A 21,352-nucleotide genomic window follows, 5' to 3' on the forward strand; every position below is an offset into this window, starting at 1 on the left:
GTTTCTTCATCTTGGGTTCAAGACGTCATTTATCCATAGTATCTTCTTTTGACTTTGTTTTCCATCAGCATTTTCTGGTCTTATATCATCTATGTGTGTGTCCGTCCGATGTCTTATGACATCACCATTCATCTTCCTTTGTTATCTTCTTGGCTTCTTCGTGTTTTCCATTCTGACAACCGTCATTTTGTCTTGACTGTAGATTTGGTCTTCTCAATGGGTACCTTGCTGTCCAGGTTTTCTTAGGTGTCGGTACTTCAATAGGTGCTGTTACACTAATAGGCACTGGGCAGAGCCCATGTGCTGCTCTTTGCTGGTTTATCTGTTCATCATACGTCACATACTTTGGCGTGAAAGTACCGGGTACTATGAAGGGGGTGGCTGGAGTGTGGATGACACTTGGCACTTTTTCTTCAAGGGTATTCTAGTGTTACCACAGTAAACACTGTTCATGATGGAGCACATTTCAATAATTGTAGCGTGGTGGTCTGGAAAGCGCTTGGAGTACTGTATCCGGACACTTCCGACATGGGAGCTATAATGGCAAAGAAGATGCAGGAAGGGGATGATCCTCTTGTTACATTCAGAATTTCCAAGAGCAGTAGGCTTTGGAGACCGGCGAGGCTTGGGGGAAATCCATACTTGTATTTTACCATATATTATGCCAAGGGCTGCCAGAAGCAGTACAAAAGCAGCTCAAGAAATGTGTGGGCATGGAAGCAAAGCCGTTGGCAGACCCAATCACAGTTTATAATAATCTCTACCTTGGGATTTCACTTTTGACGAATATGACCACACATTTCAGAAAAGTTTTTGTCATATTTCAGGTTTCTAATTTGCTGTAACAATGCAGTCAGAAATATTGAATTGACTTTCAAGAGAAACTTTATCTCTGTCTGAATAAGACGAACTGAGCATAAAAGTGACAAGTATTTTTTGTTTATGTTCAGATTTGCTTTGTTTCTTGTATGCTTCTCAGTATTTCTCCTTGTTTCGTTCCTTGTATTTATGTCTTGAGGGATTCCATATTCATTCATCTTTTTAATGTCTCCTTAGGTGTATTGTTTTGTTATATACAACTATATGTAGAAGTTATAACCTATGTGGTTACACAGGGTTGGATCGGGTAAACTGTTCTAATTCATTCACACCTTACATGGGCTAATCCTTGACGCACCAGTACTCTTCTTTTTTGTTAATAGTGGTCAGAGATTCAGCTGACCATCGCAGATTATTGCAGGCTGTTGCAAGAGAAGAATCGAAAGAAAGACGATGCTAGCGAAGGTGAAGAGGCAAAGTTAGTGCAGAAGAAATGTTCAAAGTATGCCATTGAAGGGGGCAATGTTGACTAGTGGAGATGGATCTGGTTCACAGCAAGCAGCAAACATGCCGCAGGTGAATACCAAAAGGCAGTTCGATCAATGTAAAATGGATTTGCATCACGGGGAAGGGGAGGCTTTCGAGGTAGAGGCTTCCAGAATAATCAGGGAAACTTCCAGAATAATCAAAGTGGGTTTCAAAATGCGCAGAATGATAGTCAAGGCATGCAGGAGGGGCAAATTAGGAGACCTCTTCCTATATGTTGGACATTGGTATGTCAGGGCATTATGCTCGCTGATGTAGAAGTGAAGGATTTGTGCAGAATGGGCAATTCTCAAGAGGGGGACCACAAACCTGTCTGCATATTCACAGCAGAATGGAGATGGGTTTGCTCAGAATCAGACAGTGCAGCAAACACAAGCGCTGAGAATGCAACAAGATTTACAAACACAGCAGGTAACAAGCAATCCGCCACAAGGGCAGTCACATCAGTCACCCATGCAGATACAGCAAAGTACAAGCACGGGACAATTAATAACTTCTAGAATAGGGGGTGTTACTATTGATGGAGGGAATCCTTTCACAGGTATGGGGATGAGAATGTATCCACAATAGGACAGCTCACTGGGAGACTTGATGTGTTCGATACTCACCAAGACGGCCAATCTTCAAGAGAAACCGAGGGTTGACGTCAATATAGGAGGCAAATCTTTTTCTTTTTTAGTAGACACGGGCAACATGCTCATGTGTACGAGAGGGGACATTTACGATGTCTGGAAATCCATGAATATTCAAGGTTTCACAGGAGTTACAAGTAGAGTTCCTTTTACTGAAGAATTGTCAGTCTCTATAGGAGAGTGTGACATGTCTGTGCCATTGTTATATTCAAGGCAGACACCTGTCAATATATTAGGTCTAGCTTTAATGACCAAATTTAACATGACGATTTTGTTCACTGATAAAGGCATAATATGTTCAACACCAGGAATGCATTAATTGAATGTGAGTGAATTTATTATGGCAATTGGAGGACAGGTGGCCATACGAGGAGTATCGTTAGAACCAGATGTTTTTCACTATGGGGTATGTATTCTGTTAACATGGCTGCCAGGTTTAGTGGAACTATGAGAATACCTGATGGATTTTCATTCAGGCCAAAGATACCTATGGATGAAGAGGAAGGGCGAGACTTCCCTTTAGAATACAAGCAGCCATAGTTCGAGGAGACATGGCTTTCGTTGACGGAAATGATTATGAAGGTAGACGATGGTGCACAGTGATTGCCATTGGGGAAGGTCACAGATTGACTGACGTCACTGATAAGGAGATGTTTAGAGATCATCCGTCAGATGACAAAGTAGTATTTGAGATGAGCATTACTTATTGGTTAAGAGCAATTAAACGCGAGGTTCCTCAGAAAATGATGTTGGCACAGAAATCGCCAGAGTATTTTGGTGAATACATGATAGATGATATGCTAATTGGTGGGAAACTATGGTTGAAGACTAGCTCACCAGCACCTGGAGGCCCAGCCTGCGTTCTGCTAACGCAGGTGGAAAAGTACAGACGTAGGTTAGAGTTCCAACCAATTGTAGGGGGCCGTGTGATTAAGGGTCCTATAGTTTGTGTAACCAATGGGACGTCGTGTATTTACTGACATTCATAGTGACCTGTTTTAGTGGAGGGCTTAGTTGCCTCACCCGATGTTAAGAAACCTATCACTTTTCTTCAGTCTCTCAGATTAGTATGGATCGTATAGTTTGATGTTTGCCACGTAGGATGACATTAGTAAATACGTAAGTTGACGTCATCAATGATGATTTTTTTATATAAAAGAATGCTTTTTTTCAAGATGCGTTGAGATATCATACGCTGAGACGTCCGTTGATGTCCGTTGTACTCCCTGTTTTAGATAATTGACATTAACACAGTTACCTTTTTGCCCACTATCTGAGTCGTTTTGATTATTGATGTTTGAGTAACGTCTGCATCCCCATCAATGTCAAGGGTATTGCTACTACGTCTTAAAGGGCTGGAGTCCACCAGTTCACCTAGAATGTCGGAACAACCGACAGGCCCGTTGGGCATACTTTATTTCACAATACCATTTTATCATGACATATCTACCAGGATCTCAAAACATGCTGGCTGACACCTTATCTCAGCATCCAGATTATATCAATGTATCCTCCGGCACACGCATTCATCACGTTACATTCACCACTGTGCACACATTCACTGTGCACACATTCACCACGGTACACACATTCATCACGTTACATTCACCACTGTGCACACATTCACTGTGCACACATTCACTGTGCACACATTCACCACGGTACACACATTTATCATGTTACATTCACCACTGTGCACACATTCACTGTGCACACATTCACCACAGTACACATATTCATCACGTTACATTCACCACTGTGCACACATTCACTGTGCACACATTCACCACGGTACACACATTCATCACGTTACATTCACCACTGTGCACACATTCACTGTGCATACATTCACCATGGTACACACACTCATCACGTTACATTCACCACTGTGCACACATTCACTGTGCACACATTCACCACGGTACACACATTCATCACGTTACATTCACCACTGTGCACACATTCACTACGCACACATTCACCACGGTACACACATTCATCAGGTTGTGCATTCTTGCAGTTGCTTGCTTGCAAGTGTAAATGGATAACTGGCTCTCTGAATTGGGCCCAGTGGGCCTCCTTACACGTTTGGCATTACACTCATGGAATTACCACCAAACTCATGTATCTTTACTGCCGCTTGAGACCGTGGTTACAAGTGGTGGCGTGGCAGTCTAAATCCCCATTTTCGGTCCACAGGATAGCACAGGGATTTTTGACAGATTTACTGTGAGCGGTAATTCTGTGCAGTGAATCTGCTGGAATTTTGGCCACAAATTGGGGAATTTACTGCTAGCACCTTGCTGACGGTAAATCCCCCTTTCAAGGCAAAACTAGGAATTCAGCAGAGCAGTGAAATCATCAGTAATTCTGTTACTGATTAAAAAAATCGGTGGTAACAAAATAACCGTCACTGTTTTACCGCGCTGCAGAACTTGTATTGAGGCCTAATTTGTTAAACGACCTAACATCACTTACCATATGCATACTTTACCGAACATTAATACGCCACCACTCGCATTTGTATTTGTTTGTAGCACTTCACGTGCGTTTCATAAATGCTTTCACCTCAGGGCTAATGACTTAATATACACATTGCCACCTCCACACATTAGCGCTGAACGCATGAAATGCGCGCTCTTACGCAGAAGCTTACAGTCAATGTTTACCGTAACATGTTGATGCAGGGAAGCTGGCAGCCCGGAACTGTGCAACAGCCGTTTCCTGTCCCTTCATATCAGCAAACGGATCATGAAACCACAGCATTAAACGAATTAGTGGGCCTTGTGGCTGGGTCAGTAACTCAGAGTTGCTGACCCAGCCACAAGGCCCTCTACATTTCATTTCTGTATCCATCTCAGTGTGTCCATCTCAGTGTATCCATCTCAGTGTATCCATCTCAGTGTGTCCATCTCAGTGTATCTATCTTTCTATTCATCTCAGTGTATCCATATCAGTGTATCCATCTCAGTGTGTCCATCTCAGTGTATCCATCTCTGTGTATCCATCTCTGTGTATCTATCTTTCTATCCATCTCAGTGTATCCATCTCAGTGTATCCATCTCAGTGTGTCCATCTCAGTGTATCCATCTCTGTGCATCTATCTTTCTATCTATCCATCTCAGTGTATCCATCTCAGTGTATCCATCTCAGTGTATCCATCTCTGTTTATCTATCTTTCTATCTATCCATCTCAGTGTATCTATCTTTCTATCTATCCATCTCAGTGTATCCATCTCAGTGTGTCCCCATCTCTGTGTATCTACCTTTCTATCCATCTCAGTGTATCGATCTCAGTGTGTCTATCTCGGTGTATCTATCTATCTATCCATCTCAGTGTATCCATCTCAGTGTGTCCATCTCAGTGTATCTATCTATCTATCTATCTATCTATCTATCTATCTATCTATCTATCTATCTATCTATCTATCTATCCATCTCAGTGTATCCATCTCTGTGCATCCATCTCAGTGTATCCATCTCAGTGTGTCCATCTCTGTGTATCCATCTCAGTGTATCCATCTCAGTGTATCCATCTCTGTGTACCTATCTTTCTATCTATCCATCTCAGTGTATCCATCTCTGTGTATCTATCTTTCTATCTATCCATCTCAGTGTATCCATCTCTGTGTATCTATCTTTCTATCTATCCATCTCAGTGTATCCATCTCAGTGTATCCATCTCAGTGTGTCCATCTCAGTGTATCTATCTTTCTATTCATCTCAGTGTATCCATATCAGTGTATCCATCTCAGTGTGTCCATCTCAGTGTATCCATCTCTGTGTATCCATCTCTGTGTATCTATCTTTCTATCCATCTCAGTGTATCCATCTCAGTGTATCCATCTCAGTGTGTCCATCTCAGTGTATCCATCTCTGTGCATCTATCTTTCTATCTATCCATCTCAGTGTATCCATCTCTGTGTATCTATCTTTCTATCTATCCATCTCAGTGTATCCATCTCAGTGTATCCATCTCAGTGTATCCATCTCTGTTTATCTATCTTTCTATCTATCCATCTCAGTGTATCCATCTCAGTGTATCCATCTCAGTGTATCCATCTCTGTGTATCTATCTTTCTATCTATCCATCTCAGTGTATCCATCTCAGTGTATCCATCTCAGTGTATCCATCTCTGTGTATCTATCTTTCTATCTATCCATCTCAGTGTGTCCATCTCAGTGTATCCATCTCAGTGTGTCCATCTCAGTGTATCCATCTCTGTGTATCTACCTTTCTATCCATCTCAGTGTATCCATCTCAGTGTGTCCCCATCTCTGTGTATCTACCTTTCTATCCATCTCAGTGTATCGATCTCAGTGTGTCTATCTCGGTGTATCTATCTATCTATCCATCTCAGTGTATCCATCTCAGTGTGTCCATCTCAGTGTATCTATCTATCTATCTATCTATCTATCTATCTGTCTATCTATCCATCTCAGTGTATCCATCTCTGTGCATCCATCTCAGTGTATCCATCTCAGTGTGTCCATCTCTGTGTATCCATCTCAGTGTATCCATCTCAGTGTATCCATCTCTGTGTACCTATCTTTCTATCTATCCATCTCAGTGTATCCATCTCTGTGTATCTATCTTTCTATCTATCCATCTCAGTGTATCCATCTCAGTGTATCCATCTCAGTGTATCCATCTCTGTGTATCCATCTCAGTGTGTCCATCTCAGTGTATCTATCTTTCTATCCATCTCAGTGTATCCATATCAGTGTATCCATCTCAGTGTGTCCATCTCAGTGTATCCATCTCTGTGTATCTATCTTTCTATCTATCCATCTCAGTGTATCCATCTCAGTGTATCCATCTCAGTGTATCCATCTCAGTGCGTCCATCTCAGTGTATCCATCTCTGTGTATCTATCTTTCTATCCATCTCAGTGTATCCATCTCAGTGTATCCATCTCAGTGTGTCCATCTCTGTGTATCTATCTTTCTATCTATCCATCTCAGTGTATCCATCTCAGTGTATCCATCTCAGTGTATCCATCTCAGTGCCTCCATCTCAGTGTATCCATCTCTGTGTATCTATCTTTCTATCCATCTCAGTGTATCCATCTCAGTGTATCCATCTCAGTGTGTCCATCTCAGTGTATCCATCTCTGTGCATCTATCTTTCTATCTATCCATCTCAGTGTATCCATCTCTGTGTATCTATCTTTCTATCTATCCATCTCAGTGTATCCATCTCAGTGTATCCATCTCAGTGTATCCATCTCTGTTTATCTATCTTTCTATCTATCCATCTCAGTGTATCCATCTCAGTGTATCCATCTCAGTGTATCCATCTCTGTGTATCTATCTTTCTATATATCCATCTCAGTGTATCCATCTCAGTGTATCCATCTCAGTGTATCCATCTCTGTGTATCTATCTTTCTATCTATCCATCTCAGTGTGTCCATCTCAGTGTATCCATCTCTGTGTATCTATCTTTCTATCTATCCATCTCAGTGTATCCATCTCTGTGTATCTATCTTTCTATCTATCAATCTCAGTGTATCCATCTCAGTGTATCCATCTCAGTGTGTCCATCTCAGTGTATCCATCTCTGTGTATCTACCTTTCTATCCATCTCAGTGTATCCATCTCAGTGTGTCCCCATCTCTGTGTATCTACCTTTCTATCCATCTCAGTGTATCGATCTCAGTGTGTCTATCTCGGTGTATCTATCTATCTATCCATCTCAGTGTATCCATCTCAGTGTGTCCATCTCAGTGTATCTATCTATCTATCTATCTATCTATCTATCTATCTATCTATCTATCTATCTATCTATCTATCTATCTATCTATCTATCTATCTATCCATCTCAGTGTATCCATCTCTGTGCATCCATCTCAGTGTATCCATCTCAGTGTATCCATCTCAGTGTGTCCATCTCTGTGTATCCATCTCAGTGTATCCATCTCAGTGTATCCATCTCAGTGTATCCATCTCTGTGTACCTATCTTTCTATCTATCCATCTCAGTGTATCCATCTCTGTGTATCTATCTTTTTATCTATCCATCTCAGTGTATCCATCTCAGTGTATCCATCTCAGTGTATCCATCTCTGTGTATCTATCTTTCTATCTATCCATCTCAGTGTATCCATCTCTGTGTATCTATCTTTCTATCTATCCATCTCAGTGTATCCATCTCTGTGTATCTATCTTTCTAGCTATCCAGCTCAGTGTATCCATCTCAGTGTATCAATCTCAGTGTGTCCATCTCAGTGTATCCATCTCTCTGTATCTATCTTTCTATCCATCTCAGTGTATCCATCTCAGTGTGTCCATCTCAGTATCTATCTATCTATCCATCTCAGTGTATCCATCTCAGTGTGTCCATATCAGTCTATCTATCTATCTATCTATCTATCTATCTATCTATCTATCTATCTATCCATCTCAGTGTATCCATCTCTGTGCATCCATCTCAGTGTATCCATCTCAGTGTATCCATCTCAGTGTGTCCATCTCTGTGTATCCATCTCAGTGTATCCATCTCAGTGTATCCATCTCAGTGTATCCATCTCTGTGTACCTATCTTTCTATCTATCCATCTCAGTGTATCCATCTCTGTGTATCTATCTTTTTATCTATCCATCTCAGTGTATCCATCTCAGTGTATCCATCTCAGTGTATCCATCTCTGTGTATCTATCTTTCTATCTATCCATCTCAGTGTATCCATCTCTGTGTATCTATCTTTCTATCTATCCATCTCAGTGTATCCATCTCTGTGTATCTATCTTTCTAGCTTTCCAGCTCAGTGTATCCATCTCAGTGTATCAATCTCAGTGTGTCCATCTCAGTGTATCCATCTCTCTGTATCTATCTTTCTATCCATCTCAGTGTATCCATCTCAGTGTGTCCATCTCAGTATCTATCTATCTATCCATCTCAGTGTATCCATCTCAGTGTGTCCATATCAGTCTATCTATCTATCTATCTATCTATCTATCTATCTATCTATCTATCTATCTATCTATCTATCTATCTATCCATCTCAGTGTATCCATCTCTGTGCATCCATCTCAGTGTATCCATCTCAGTGTATCCATCTCAGTGTGTCCATCTCTGTGTATCTATCTTTCTATCTATCCATCTCAGTGTATCCATCTCAGTGTATCCATCTCAGTGTATCCATCTCTGTGTATCCATCTCAGTGTGTCCATCTCTGTGTATCTATCTTTCTATCTATCCATCTCAGTGTATCCATCTCTGTGTATCCATCTCAGTGTATCCAACTCAGTGTATCTATCTTTCTATCTATCCATCTCAGTGTATCCATCTCAGTGTATCCAACTCTGTGTATCTATCTTTCTATCTATCCATCTCAGTGTATCCATCTCAGTGTATCCACCTCAGTGTATCCATCTCTGTGTATCCAACTCAGTGTATCCATCTCTGTGTATCTATCTTTCTATCTATCCATCTCAGTGTATCCATATCAGTGTATCCATCTCTGTGTATCTATCTTTCTATCTATCCATCTCAATGTATCAATCTCAGTGTATCCATCTCAGTGTATCCATCTCTGTGTATCTATCTTTCTATCTATCCATCTCAGTGTATCCATCTCAGTGTATCCATCTCAGTGTATCCATCTCTGTGTATCAAACTCAGTGTATCCATCTCTGTGTATCTATCTTTCTATCTATCCATCTCAGTGTATCCATCTCAGTGTATCCATCTCAGTGTATCCATCTCTGTGTATCTATCTTTCTATCTATCCATCTCAGTGTATCCATCTCAGTGTATCCATCTCTGTGTATCTATCTTTCTATCTATCCATCTCAGTGTATCCATCTCTGTGTATCCATCTCAGTGTATCCAACTCAGTGTATCTATCTTTCTATCTATCCATCTCAGTGTATCCATATCTGTGCATCCATCTCAGTGTATCCATCTCAGTGTATCCATCTCTGTGTACCTATCTTTCTATCTATCCATCTCAGTGTATCCATCTCTGTGTATCCATCTCAGTGTATCCAACTCAGTGTATCTATCTTTCTATCTATCCATCTCAGTGTATCCATCTCAGTGTATCCATCTCAGTGTATCCATCTCTGTGTATCTATCTTTCTATCTATCCATCTCAGTGTATCCATCTCAGTGTATTCATCTCAGTGTATCCATCTCTGTGTATCTATCTTTCTATCTATCCATCTCAGTGTATCCATCTCAGTGTATCCATCTCTTTGTATCTATCTTTCTATCTATCCATCTCAGTGTATCCATCTCAGTGTATCCATCTCTGTGTATCTATCTTTCTATCTATCCATCTCCGTGTATCCATCTCAGTGTTTCCATCTCAGTGTATCCATCTCAGTGTATCTATCTTTCTATCTATCCATCTCAGTGTATCCATCTCTGTGTATCCATCTCAGTGTATCCAACTCAGTGTATCTATCTTTCTATCTATCCATCTCAGTGTATCCATCTCAGTGTATCCATCTCTGTGTATCCATCTCAGTGTATTCATCTCTGTGTATCTATCTTTCTATCTATCCATCTCAGTGTATCCATCTCTGTATATCCAACTCAGTGTATCCATCTCTGTGTATCTATCTTTCTATCTATCCATCTCAGTGTATCCATCTCTGTGTATCTATCTATCTATCTATCTATCTATCTATCTATCTATCTATCTATCTATCTATCTATCTATCTATCTATCTATCCATCTCAGTGTATCCATCTCAGTGTATCCATCTCAGTGTATCCATCTCAGTGTATCCATCTCTGTGTATCCATCTCTGTGTATCTATCTTTCTATGTATCCATCTCAGTGTATCCATCTCAGTGTATTCATCTCTGTGTATCTATCTTTCTATCTATCCATCTCTGTGTATCCATCTCAGTGTATCCATCTCAGTGTATCCATCTCAGTGTATCCATCTCTGTGTATCTATCTTTCTATCTATCCATCTCAGTGTATCCATCTCTGTGTATCTATCTTTCTATCTATCCATCTCTGTGTATCCATCTCAGTGTATCCATCTCAGTGTATTCATCTCAGTGTATCCATCTCAGTGTATCCATCTCAGTGTATCCATCTCAGTGTATTCATCTCAGTGTATCCATCTCAGTGTATCCATCTCAGTGTATCCATCTCTGTGTATCTATCTTTCTATCCATCTCAGTGTATCCATCTCAGTGTATCCATCTCAGTGTATCCATCTCTGTGTATCTATCTTTCTATCTATCCATCTCTGTGTATCTATCTCAGTGTATCCATCTCAGTGTATTCATCTCAGTGTATCCATCTCAGTTTATCCATCTCAGTGTATCCATCTCTGGGTATCTATCTTTCTATCTATCCATCTCAGTGTATCCATCTCAGTGTATCCATCTCAGTGTATCCATCTCTGTGTATCTATCTTTCTATCTATCCATCTCAGTGTATCCATCTCAGTGTATCCATCTCAGTGTATCCATCTCAGTGTATCCATCTCTGTGTATCTATCTTTCTATCTATCCATCTCTGTGTATCCATCCCTGTGTATCCATCTCAGTGTATACATCTCAGTGTATTCATCTCAGTGTATCCATCTCAGTGTATCCATCTCTGTGTATCCATCTCAGTGTATCCATCTAGTGTATCCATCTCAGTGTATCCATCTCTGTGTACCTATCTTTATATCGATCCATCTCAGTGTATTCATCTCTGTGTATCTATCTTTCTATCTATCCATCTCAGTGTATCCATCTCTGTGTATCTATCTTTCTATCTATCCATCTCTGTGTATCCATCTCAGTGTATCCATCTCAGTGTATCCATCTCAGTTTATCCATCTCTGTGTATCTATCTTTCTATCTATCCATCTCAGTGTATCCATCTCAGTGTATCCAACTCAGTGTATCCATCTCTGTGTATCTATCTTTCTATCTATCCATCTCAGTGTATCCATCTTTGTGTATCTATCTTTCTATCTATCCGACTCAGTGTATCCATCTCAGTGTATCCATCTCAGTGTATCCATCTCTGTGTATCTATCTTTCTATCTATCCATCTCAGTGTATCCATCTCAGTGTATCTATCTTTCTATCTATCCATCTCAGTGTATCCATCTCTGTGTATTCATCTCAGTGTATCCATCTCAGTGTATCCATCTCAGTGTATCCATCTCAGTGTATTCATCTCAGTGTATCCATCTCAGTGTATCCATCTCAGTGTATCCATCTCTGTGTATCTATCTTTCTATCCATCTCAGTGTATCCATCTCAGTGTATCCATCTCAGTGTATCCATCTCTGTGTATCTATCTTTCTATCTATCCATCTCTGTGTATCAATCTCAGTGTATCCATCTCAGTGTATTCATCTCAGTGTATCCATCTCAGTTTATCCATCTCAGTGTATCCATCTCTGTGTATCTATCTTTCTATCTATCCATCTCAGTGTATCCATCTCAGTGTATCCATCTCAGTGTATCCATCTCTGTGTATCTATCTTTCTATCTATCCATCTCAGTGTATCCATCTCAGTGTATCCATCTCAGTGTATCCATCTCAGTGTATCCATCTCTGTGTATCTATCTTTCTATCTATCCATCTCTGTGTATCCATCCCTGTGTATCCATCTCAGTGTATACATCTCAGTGTATTCATCTCAGTGTATCCATCTCAGTGTATCCATCTCTGTGTATCCATCTCAGTGTATCCATCTCAGTGTATCCATCTCAGTGTATCCATCTCTGTGTACCTATCTTTATATCGATCCATCTCAGTGTATTCATCTCTGTGTATCTATCTTTCTATCTATCCATCTCAGTGTATCCATCTCTGTGTATCTATCTTTCTATCTATCCATCTCTGTGTATCCATCTCAGTGTATCCATCTCTGTGTATCTACCTTTCTATCCATCTCAGTGTATCCATCTCAGTGTGTCCCCATCTCTGTGTATCTACCTTTCTATCCATCTCAGTGTATCGATCTCAGTGTGTCTATCTCGGTGTATCTATCTATCTATCTATCCATCTCAGTGAATCCATCTCAGTGTGTCCATCTCAGTGTATCTATCTATCTATCTATCTATCTATCTATCTATCTATCTATCTATCTATCTATCTATCTATCTATCTATCCATCTTAGTGTATCCATCTCTGTGCATCCATCTCAGTGTATCCATCTCAGTGTATCCATCTCAGTGTGTCCATCTCTGTGTATCCATCTCAGTGTATCCATCTCAGTGTATCCATCTCAGTGTATCCATCTCTGTGTACCTATCTTTCTATCTATCCATCTCAGTGTATCCATCTCTGTGTATCTATCTTTCTATCTATCCATCTCAGTGTATCCATCTCAGTGTATCCATCTCAGTGTATCCATCTCTGTGTATCTATCTTTCTATCTATCCATCTCAGTGTATCCATCTCTGTGTATCTATCTTTCTATCTATCCATCTCAGTGTATCCATCTCTGTGTATCTATCTTTCTAGCTATCCAGCTCAGTGTATCCATCTCAGTGTATCCATCTCAGTGTGTCCATCTCAGTGTATCCATCTCTCTGTATCTATCTTTCTATCCATCTCAGTGTATCCATCTCAGTGTGTCCATCTCAGTATCTATCTATCTATCCATCTCAGTGTATCCATCTCAGTGTGTCCATATCAGTGTATCTATCTATCTATCTATCTATCTATCTATCTATCTATCTATCTATCTATCTATCTATCTATCTATCTATCTATCTATCCATCTCAGTGTATCCATCTCTGTGCATCCATCTCAGTGTATCCATCTCAGTGTATCCATCTCAGTGTGTCCATCTCTGTGTATCTATCTTTCTATCTATCCATCTCAGTGTATCCATCTCAGTGTATCCATCTCAGTGTATCCATCTCTGTGTATCCATCTCAGTGTGTCCATCTCTGTGTATCTATCTTTCTATCTATCCATCTCAGTGTATCCATCTCTGTGTATCCATCTCAGTGTATCCAACTCAGTGTATCTATCTTTCTATCTATCCATCTCAGTGTATCCATCTCAGTGTATCCAACTCTGTGTATCTATCTTTCTATCTATCCATCTCAGTGTATCCATCTCAGTGTATCCATCTCAGTGTATCCATCTCTGTGTATCCAACTCAGTGTATCCATCTCTGTGTATCTATCTTTCTATCTATCCATCTCAGTGTATCCATATCAGTGTATCCATCTCTGTGTATCTATCTTTCTATCTATCCATCTCAGTGTATCAATCTCAGTGTATCCATCTCAGTGTATCCATCTCTGTGTATCTATCTTTCTATCTATCCATCTCAGTGTATCCATCTCAGTGTATCCATCTCAGTGTATCCATCTCTGTGTATCAAACTCAGTGTATCCATCTCTGTGTATCTATCTTTCTATCTATCCATCTCAGTGTATCCATCTCAGTGTATCCATCTCAGTGTATCCATCTCTGTGTATCTATCTTTCTATCTATCCATCTCAGTGTATCCATCTCAGTGTATCCATCTCTGTGTATCTATCTTTCTATCTATCCATCTCAGTGTATCCATCTCTGTGTATCCATCTCAGTGTATCCAACTCAGTGTATCTATCTTTCTATCTATCCATCTCAGTGTATCCATATCTGTGCATCCATCTCAGTGTATCCATCTCAGTGTATCCATCTCTGTGTACCTATCTTTCTATCTATCCATCTCAGTGTATCCATCTCTGTGTATCCATCTCAGTGTATCCAACTCAGTGTATCTATCTTTCTAGCTATCCATCTCAGTGTATCCATCTCAGTGTATCCATCTCAGTGTATCCATCTCTGTGTATCTATCTTTCTATCTATCCATCTCAGTGTATCCATCTCAGTGTATTCATCTCAGTGTATCCATCTCTGTGTATCTATCTTTCTATCTATCCATCTCAGTGTATCCATCTCAGTGTATCCATCTCTGTGTATCTATCTTTCTATCTATCCATCTCAGTGTATCCATCTCAGTGTATCCATCTCTGTGTATCTATCTTTCTATCTATCCATCTCCGTGTATCCATCTCAGTGTTTCCATCTCAGTGTATCCATCTCAGTGTATCTATCTTTCTATCTATCCATCTCAGTGTATCCATCTCTGTGTATCCATCTCAGTGTATCCAACTCAGTGTATCTATCTTTCTATCTATCCATCTCAGTGTATCCATCTCAGTGTATCCATCTCTGTGTATCCATCTCAGTGTATTCATCTCTGTGTATCTATCTTTCTATCTATCCATCTCCGTGTATCCATCTCAGTGTTTCCATCTCAGTGTATCCATCTCAGTGTATCTATCTTTCTATCTATCCATCTCAGTGTATCCATCTCTGTGTATCCATCTCAGTGTATCCAACTCAGTGTATCTATCTTTCTATCTATCCATCTCAGTGTATCCATCTCAGTGTATCCATCTCTGTGTATCCATCTCAGTGTATTCATCTCTGTGTATCTATCTTTCTATCTATCCATCTCAGTGTATCCATCTCTGTATATCCATCTCAGTGTATCCATCTCTGTGTATCTATCTTTCTATGTATCCATCTCAGTGTATCCATCTCTGTGTATCTATCTATCTATCTATCTATCTATCTATCTATCTATCTATCTATCTATCTATCTATCTATCTATCTATCTATCTATCCATCTCAGTGTATCCATCTCAGTGTATCCATCTCAGTGTATCCATCTCAGTGTATCCATCTCTGTGTATCCATCTCTGTGTATCTATCTTTCTATGTATCCATCTCAGTGTATCCATCTCAGTGTATTCATCTCTGTGTATCTATCTTTCTATCTATCCATCTCTGTGTATCCATCTCAGTGTATCCATCTCAGTGTATCCATCTCAGTGTATCCATCTCTGTGTATCTATCTTTCTATCTATCCATCTCAGTGTATCCATCTCTGTGTATCTATCTTTCTATCTATCCATCTCTGTGTATCCATCTCAGTGTATCCATCTCAGTGTTTTCATCTCAGTGTATCCATCTCAGTGTATCCATCTCAGTGTATCCATCTCAGTGTATTCATCTCAGTGTATCCATCTCAGTGTATCCATCTCAGTGTATCCATCTCTGTGTATCTATCTTTCTATCCATCTCAGTGTATCCATCTCAGTGTATCCATCTCAGTGTATCCATCTCTGTGTATCTATCTTTCTATCTATCCATCTCTGTGTATCCATCTCAGTGTATCCATCTCAGTGTATTCATCTCAGTGTATCCATCTCAGTTTATCCATTTCAGTGTATCCATCTCTGTGTATCTATCTTTCTATCTATCCATCTCAGTGTATCCATCTCAGTGTATCCATCTCAGTGTATCCATCTCTGTGTATCTATCTTTCTATCTATCCATCTCAGTGTATCCATCTCAGTGTATCCATCTCAGTGTATCCATCTCTGTGTATCTATCTTTCTATCTATCCATCTCTGTGTATCCATCCCTGTGTATCCATCTCAGTGTATACATCTCAGTGTATTCATCTCAGTGTATCCATCTCAGTGTATCCATCTCTGTGTATCCATCTCAGTGTATCCATCTCAGTGTATCCATCTCAGTGTATCCATCTCTGTGTACCTATCTTTATATCGATCCATCTCAGTGTATTCATCTCTGTGTATCTATCTTTCTATCTATCCATCTCAGTGTATCCATCTCTGTGTATCTATCTTTCTATCTATCCATCTCTGTGTATCCATCTCAGTGTATCCATCTCAGTGTATCCATCTCAGTTTATCCATCTCTGTGTATCTATCTTTCTATCTATCCATCTCAGTGTATCCATCTCAGTGTATCCAACTCAGTGTATCCATCTCTGTGTATCTATCTTTCTATCTATCCATCTCAGTGTATCCATCTTTGTGTATCTATCTTTCTATCTATCCAACTCAGTGTATCCATCTCAGTGTATCCATCTCAGTGTATCCATCTCTGTGTATCTATCTTTCTATCTATCCATCTCAGTGTATCCATCTCAGTGTATCTATCTTTCTATCTATCCATCTCAGTGTATCCATCTCTGTGTATCTATCTTTCTATCTATCCATCTCAGTGTATCCATCTCAGTGTATCCATCTCAGTGTATTCATCTCAGTGTATCCATCTCAGTGTATCCATCTCAGTGTATCCATCTCTGTGTATCTATCTTTCTATCTATCCATCTCAGTGTATCCATCTCAGTGTATCCATCTCAGTGTATCCATCTCTGTGTATCTATCTTTCTATCTATCCATCTCAGTGTATCCATCTCAGTGTATCCATCTCAGTGTATCTATCTTTGTGTATCTATCTTTCTATCTATCCATCTCAGTGTATCCATCTCAGTGTATCCATCTAGGTGTATCCATCTCTGTGTATCTATCTTTCTATCTATCCATCTCAGTGTGTCCATCTCTGTGTATCTATCTTTCTATCTATCCATCTCAGTGTATCCATCTCTGTGTATCTATCTTTCTATCTATCCATCTCAGTGTATCCATCTCAGTGTATCCATCTCAGTGTATCCATCTCTGTGTACCTATCTTTCTATCTATCCATCTCAGTATATCCATCTCTGTGTATCTATCTTTCTATCTATCCATCTCAGTGTATCCATCTCTGTGTATCTATCTTTCTATCTATCCATCTCTGTGTATCCATCTCTGTGTATCCATCTCAGTGTATCCATCTCAGTGTATTCATCTCAGTGTATCCATCTCATTGTATCCATCTCAGTGTATCCATCTCTGTGTATCTATCTTTCTATCCATCTCAGTGTATCCATCTCAGTGTATCCATCTCAGTGTATCCATCTCTGTGCATCTATCTTTCTATCTATCCATCTCTGTGTATCCATCTCTGTGTATCCTTCTCAGTGTATCCATCTCCGTGTATCCATCTCTGTGTATCTATCTTTCTATCTATCCATCTCTGTGTATCCATCTCTGTGTATCCTTCTCAGTGTATCCATCTCCGTGTATCCATCTCTGTGTATCTATCTTTCTATCTATCCATCTCTGTGTATACATCTCAGTGTATCCATCTCTGTGTATCCATCTCAGTGTATCCATCTCAATGTATCCATCTCAGTGTATTCATCTCAGTGTATCCATCTCAGTGTATCCATCTCAGTGTATACATCTCTGTGTATCCATCTCAGTGTACCCATCTCAGTGTATACATCTCAGTGTATCCATCTCTGTGTATCTATCTTTCTATCTATCCATCTCTGTGTATCCATCTCTGTGTATCCTTCTCAGTGTATCCATCTCCGTGTATCCATCTCTGTGTATCTATCTTTCTATCTATCCATCTCTGTGTATACATCTCAGTGTATCCATCTCTGTGTATCCATCTCAGTGTATCCATCTCAATGTATCCATCTCAGTGTATTCATCTCAGTGTATCTATCTTTCTATCTATCCATCTCTGTGTATCCATCTCTGTGTATCCTTCTCAGTGTATCCATCTCCGTGTATCCATCTCTGTGTATCTATCTTTCTATCTATCCATCTCAGTGTATCCATCTCAGTGTATACATCTCAGTGTATCCATCTCTGTGTATCTATCTTTCTATCTATCCATCTCAGTGTATCCATCTCAGTGTATCCATCTCAGTTTATCCATCTCTGTGTATCTATCTTTCTATCTATCCATCTCTGTGTATCCATCTCTGTGTATCCATCTCTGTGTATCCATCTCAGTGTATTCATCTCAGTGTATCCATCTCAGTGTATCCATCTCAGTGTATCCATCTCTGTGTAGCTATCTTTCTATCCATCTCAGTGTATCCATCTCAGTGTATCCATCTCAGTGTATCCATCTCTGTGTATCTATCTTTCTATCTATCCATCTCTGTGTATCCTTCTCAGTGTATCCATCTCAGTGTATCCATCTATGTGTATCTATCTTTCTATCTACCCATCTCTGTGTATCCATCTCTGTGTATCCATCTCAGTGTATCCATCTCAGTGTATTCATCTCAGTGTATCCATCTCAGTGTATCCATCTCAGTGTATCCATCTCTGTGTATCTATCTTTCTATCTATCCATCTCCGTGTATCCATCTCAGTGTATCCATCTCAGTGTATCCATCTCAGTGTGTCCATCTCTGTGTATCTATCTTTCTATCTATCCATCTCAGTGTATCCATCTCAGTGTAACCATCTCAGTGTATCCATCTCTGTGTATCTATCTTTCTATCTATCCATCTCAGTGTATCCATCTCTGTGTATCTATCTTTCTATCTATCCATCTCAGTGTATCCATCTCTGTGTATCTATCTTTCTATCTATCCATCTCAGTGTATCCATCTCAGTGTATCCATCTCTGTGTACCTATCGTTCTATCTATCCATCTCAGTGTATCCATCTCTGTGTATCTATCTTTATATCTATCCATCTCAGTGTATCCATCTCTGTGTATCTATCTTTCTATCTATCCATCTCTGTGTATCCATCTCAGTGTATCCATATCAGTGTATTCATCTCAGTGTATCCATCTCAGTGTATCCATCTCAGTGTATTCATCTCAGTGTATCCATCTCAGTGTATCCATCTCAGTGAATCCATCTCTGTGTATCTATCTTTCTATCTATCCATCTCCGTGTATCCATCTCAGTGTATCCATCTCAGTGTATCCATCTCAGTGTATCCATCTCTGTGTATCTATCTTTCTATCTATCCATCTCAGTGTATCCATCTCAGTGTATCCATCTCAGTGTATCCATCTCTGTGTATCTATCTTTCTATCTATCCATCTCAGTGTATCCATCTCTGTGTATCTATCTTTCTATCTATCCATCTCAGTGTATCCATCTCTGTGTATCTATCTTTCTATCTATCCATCTCAGTGTATCCATCTCAGTGTATCCATCTCTGTGTACCTATCTTTCTATCTATCCATCTCAGTGTATCCATCTCTGTGTATCTATCTTTCTATCTATCCATCTCAGTGTATCCATCTCTGTGTATCTATCTTTCTATCTATCCATCTCTGTGTATCCATCTCTGTGTATCCATCTCAGTGTATCCATCTCAGTGTATTCATCTCAGTGTATCCATCTCAGTGTATCCATCTCAGTGTATCCATCTCTGTGTATCTATCTTTCTATCCATCTCAGTGTATCCATCTCAGTGTATGCATCTCAGTGTATCCATCTCTGTGTATCTATTTTTCTATCTATCCATCTCTGTGTATCCATCTCTGTGTATCCATCTCAGTGTATACATCTCAGTGTATTCATCTCAGTGTATCCATCTCAGTGTATCCATCTCAGTGTATCCATCTCTGTGTATCTATCTTTCTATCTATCCATCTCAGTGTATCCATCTCAGTGTATCCATCTCTGTGTATCTATCTTTCTATCTATCCATCTCAGTGTAGCCATCTCAGTGTATCCATCTCAGTGTATCCATCTCTGTGTACCTATCTTTCTATCTATCCATCTCAGTGTATCCATCTCAGTGTATCCATCTCTGTGTATCTATCTTTCTATCCATCTCAGTGTATCCATCTCAGTGTATCCATCTCAGTGTATCCATCTCAGTGTATCCATCTCTGTGTATCTATATTTCTATCTATCCATCTCTGTGTATCCATCTCTGTGTATCCATCTCAGTGTTTACATCTCAGTGTATTCATCTCAGTGTATCCATCTCAGTGTATCCATCTCAGTGTATCCATCTCTGTGTATCTATCTTTCTATCTATCCATCTCAGTGTATCCATCTCAGTGTATCCATCTCAGTGTATCCATCTCTGTGTATCTATCTTTCTATCTATCCATCTCAGTGTATCCATCTCAGTGTATCCATCTCAGTGTATCCATCTCAGTGTATCCATCTCTGTGTATCTATCTTTCTATCTATCCATCTCAGTGTATCCATCTCAGTGTATCCATCTCAGTGTATCCATCTCTGTGTATCTATCTTTCTATCTATCCATCTCAGTGTATCCATCTCAGTGTATCCATCTCAGTGTATCCATCTCAGTGTATCCATCTCTGTGTACCTATCTTTCTATCTATCCATCTCAGTGTATCCATCTCTGTGTATCTATCTTTCTATCTATCCATCTCAGTGTATCCATCTCTGTGTATCTATCTTTCTATCTATCCATCTCTGTGTATCCATCTCAGTGTATCCATCTCAGTGTATCCATCTCAGTGTATCCATCTCTGTGTATCTATCTTTCTATCTATCCATCTCAGTGTATCCATCTCAGTGTATTCATCTCAGTGTATCCATCTCTGTGTATCTATCTTTCTATATATCCATCTCAGTGTATCCATCTTTGTGTATCTATCTTTCTATATATCCATCTCAGTGTATCCATCTCAGTGTATCCATCTCAGTGTATCCATCTCTGTGTATCTATCTTTCTCTCTATCCATCTTAGTGTAT

This window comes from Ambystoma mexicanum, chromosome 5p, assembly GCF_040938575.1.
Source record: "Ambystoma mexicanum isolate Mex_15411 chromosome 5p, UKY_AmexF1_1, whole genome shotgun sequence".
Taxonomy (NCBI): Eukaryota; Metazoa; Chordata; class Amphibia; order Caudata; family Ambystomatidae; genus Ambystoma; species Ambystoma mexicanum.